The sequence below is a fragment of the Procambarus clarkii genome, chromosome 40 (assembly GCF_040958095.1).
Source record: "Procambarus clarkii isolate CNS0578487 chromosome 40, FALCON_Pclarkii_2.0, whole genome shotgun sequence".
NCBI classification, from domain to species: Eukaryota; Metazoa; Arthropoda; class Malacostraca; order Decapoda; family Cambaridae; genus Procambarus; species Procambarus clarkii.
This window is the reverse complement of record NC_091189.1, coordinates 1,639,376-1,644,136: the sequence shown is the minus strand read 5'-3', so window position 1 is coordinate 1,644,136 and position 4,761 is coordinate 1,639,376.

Here is a 4,761-nt window from a genome sequence, read left to right as displayed (position 1 = left end):
CGAGGAGGACAATAAATGGGTATATCTCAGGTCATTACTCTCTTTTTTGTCCCTCCTCTGTTTCATGATTAGAAGTCGGGCAAAGTACCAGAGTTTTCCACTGGGAGCAATACTTGCCTTGGCCTCTGGGTCTACCATGCCACTCACCACCACCATCTGCTACACTATGCCCCATGAAGCATGTCCTATTAATTCACTCTTCATCCAGGTTATGTCCCTTCGATCCATCGTTTCTCTCCGGAACGACCCCCTCGCCCCCTCCCCTACCCCAGCTTCCCCCCACTGCGACGAAGATCCATTGCGACCCTCCACAACATACGAGCACCCAGCACCCACGTACCTCTATGTACGTGGGTGTACCTGCCCATCGCATACCATTATCCTACTCTCCAGCAGCCTGCGGCCGCCAGTATCCCCGTCATAAGAGGCAGGCAGGGCTGAAGAACACCCCCGTCTCCCCTCGCTCTCCACTCTCCCCTCTTTTCCCAAAGGCCTCGGAGATCTTCCTCGCTGCCGTTTCCTTTCACTTGAGCCCCTCATATTTTACCAGCTTACTCCTCTGAGCTCCTCATCGACGTCACCACAACCACCCCCTTGAGAGCAGACATCTCGCGCGTGACAGCTTCCCTCCACTATGAAGGTTCGGGGAGAAAACGCGTCTGGTTCCTTGGATGTTGTTCAGGAGGTCGTGTGAGCTTGTTTATGAGGAGTAGAGTGACTCGTGTGTCTGCCAGAGCAAATGGGGGGGGGAGTGGGAGGGGGGGAGTGGGAGGGAGAGAGAGAGAGAGAGAGAGAGAGAGAGAGAGAGAGAGAGAGAGAGAGAGAGAGAGAGAGAGAGAGAGAGAGAGAGAGAGAGAGAGAGAGAGAGAGAGAGAGAGAGAGAGAGAGAAAGAGAGAGAGAGAGAGAGAGAGAGAGAGAGACAGAGACAGAGACAGAGAGAGAGAGAGAGAGAGAGAGAGAGAGAGAGAGAGAGAGAGAGAGAGAGAGAGAGAGAGAGAGAGAGAGAGAGAGAGAGAGAGAGAGAGAGAGAGAGAGAGAGAGAGAGAGAGCAATGACATGACTAAGGGAAAATAGCAACAGTAGAACTGCAAGACAAGACCTACAAGGCAAGCAGCAGCCATGTGATACACACCCTGACAAGGGCCTGGTGTGGTCACTAGTATACATGGTGTCTGGTCGCCCACAACAGCGCTCTCAGCACTGGTAGTGTGTACCTTGTAGGTTCCTATCTTTCTCTCTGTGACTATTGAGAGTGAGGTCCAGCCTTTGGGACCCGCCTTTTAACTGTCTATTGTCTGGTACATCGAGTTCCGATACTCTCTCTGTCGTAACTATACTGAAACCCGCCTTCAGGACGCCAGGATAGGCGATGCAGCTACCAGGGTGAATGGTGCTGCTACTAGGGCGCCAGGCAGGATTGTTCTGCAGGTCCTTCTCATCACCAACGTTACTAATGAGTCACTAGCCTGATATAACGTCTTTTCAACGGCTCACTTACGAGACATCTAACTCTTACTTTGATCATAGCGACACGGTCTCGGCATTTACTGCAAAGTTTACGAGTTTCGGAGCTTTACGAGATCGTTAATAACAATAAGAGCTGGAATATGGTAAAAACAAGAAACTAGGAGAGAGGAATAAGAGCTGAAATACATTAAGAACAAGAAGAGAGTCTCCGGGCTCCTGCCTGTTAAGAAGAGCTCACAAAGCTGTGAGGTAATTGTTGGAAAGAAAATTCGTGGATAGTCAAGCTGAGTATGTTCACTCCTCGTACCACACAGGGCCTACCACACCCACCAGCCTACCACACCCACCAGCCTACCACACCCACCAGCCTACCACACCCACCAGCCTACCACACCAACCAGCCTACCACACCCACCAGCCTACCACACCCACCAGCCTACCACACCCACCAGCCTACCACACCCACCAGCCTACCACACCAACCAGCCAGTCACACTACCAGTCAACTTTTTTAAGCATTATGTCTAATCACCTGCAGTAACCTGTTAATTACTGCGAACTACCAAAAACAGCAACCAACCAGCTACAGCAAGCAACCAAATGCAACGACCACTAAAATGTAGTGTCCTTTTAAAAGCTACGACCAACACACCACAAAGGCCAACAAAACACTGGCATCAATAATCCCCAGTGATCACTTAGCAATATCAATCCATCAGCCATAGCGACCAATCAGCAACAGGAACCAACGAAAAAAAATCGATCTCGACCAATGAAACTCAACGACCAGGCAACCACAGCGACCAAGCAACCACAGCGACCAAGCAACCACAGCGACCAAGCAACCACAGCGACCAAGCAACCACAATGACCAAACAACCACAGCCACACCCTCCTCCCACATTGATAAACTGTGACAGGTTGCCCAAAGTGGTTTTAACACCTGTCGTCTGCAATCCCATCAGATTTGAGCTTGGGTTAGTGTGTACTCGTTCATGTTTCCTAAAGGTTTACAGGCACTTGTGCACAAGTGGATCTCCCTCTCAAGTATACATGTTCTCCTACATGGGTGAGTCTCACTCTCAAGTATACATGTTCTCTTACATATGTAGGCTTTACTATGAAATGCACATTCAGTACAATTACGTATATAGGTAAGTCACACTGTTAGGTGCACACTTTTCTATAGAAAAGTGTGCAGTGTGACCTAACAATGTGACCTAACAGTGTGAGATGAGCCCAGTAGGCTCAAGAATCTGTACACCAGTTTATTGACAGTTAAGAGGCGGGACCAAAGAACCAGAGCTCAACCCCCGCAAGCACAAATAGGTGACAAATAGGTGAGTACTTTTCTATAGAGGTGGGTATCACATAATTTCCCAGCCTCTCAGAGGAAATTGCCTCTTCCTGACTAACCTTCGTTATACATCACTCTGCATACTGCGTATTACGACCAGTACAGAGTTTAACCCAGACGAATATCTGGACCCCACCACCCAGCCCGAGAGCCCCGGGCAGGTGTACAGCTGCAAGATCTTCTGGTTACTTTGTTACGTCTAAGTAACCACTTGTAACACCGCCGACTCCTCGTTCCAAGCTTCGGTGACAAAGGATATGATGTCATCAACAGGGGTATAAATACCTAAGAGTTCTGTCACCTCAGCAGTCTATCTCAGGTGCTCAGGCAAGGAACATTACTGACTCAGCTTGCCTACAGCTGTTTTGCATCCAGGGTTGTAACTGTTCATGTAAATAATTTCAGTGTCATTCTTATTTTTGTGATAACGTAAGTTGTATATGCACAGAAATCACAATTGCGTGATGCATCGAATGAACAAATCGGCTCTTGTGAATTTGTTCATTTAAGTTGCATATGTATTTGTTTTATTATTTTTAAAAGTAATAATCACACAGTGTGTACTTGTATGTACACTACGTAATCTACGTTATCTACGTCACTCGCATGTCTAACCTACGCTTGAAACAATCAAGCGTATTTACCGTGTTCCCCTATTAGCTATCGTAATTCATTTTGTTCGTTAATACAACGTGAGTCAATCGCCAATAATCATACGTCACACTATCATACATGCATATATATATGGTGAATAATGCACATGCTTTCTCTAATGAGAGTGTGCAGTAACTGCGCACACTAACTGAGCGATAAAGAGCTGTCACTCTATCGTAACTCATTCATGTGAAGCAGTCTCATCACCTTCCCCTTCGTGGGCCAGAGAGAGACTTAACTACCAGGCACAGAGACAATCCTGAAAATAATCCGCTTCGCCCTGCAGAAAATAATTTAGAGCTATAAGTTCTGACTTGGTTAAGTCCAGCTTATAGATAATTAATTGCAGAACCATGATTATCTCCGACATAGTTGAATAGCGATGTCCGCCACTGAATACACTTGATGTACATGTAACAAGATAACAGGAATCATACGTGTTCAGGCTCTAATTATCGACAACAAACAATTCTTCACAAAAAATGTATCAGGTCTCGACTATATGTCACGCTCCCAAGCATTGTTTATCTTAAGAAAATGACTCAGCTGATGCAGTTATGTTATGAAGGTGAAGACACTCTTGGAGACGAAACAAACTTCGGGAAGATTTCCTTCCATTGTCTGAAAATTTTGGGGCTCGTGCCCAGATGTGGAACCAATGAATAGGAATACTCACCACATTTCAAATTCTAGGTTGACCTTGGACACGTAACATTTCAATGTATGCATATATAGTTCTCATACTGAAGGAGTTTCGCATCCTAAGCAATATTCCAGTCATAGAACCATCAGTAACTTTCCTAATCTCAAGCCAAAGGCTGCCTCATTCTGGCTGTCTCACTTCAAGCCACGTTGGTAGTGGCCACGATGGGCCACTCCCAGCGTGACCAACAGCAGGAGTGGCCACGGTGGGCCACTCCCACTATAATGATGTGGTACTACAGTCCTGTGGTAATACAATGATGTGCGGACTAACCTCTGTCTCAATTCTACCGAGTCTCCCCTAACCCAGGGTCAGTGGTCCGCTTCGTGACAAGCAGATATGGTTCCCGGTCACAGGAGGAAGAACCGGAGTGTAAATGTTGTGAATCTATTATATTGCAACAAATCCCATAATTGTTTTCTCTATCATTTTCTCTTGAGAGACTTACAATAAGTTTAACAACAACCCTTTAGCCGGATCAACATTGCTGTGTCTTGTTTAGCTAAACGAATATCGGGGAATCGAATGTGGGACCATCGGGGATCGACCCCTCCCCCCCCGAGCCTGCAAGATAAAAAA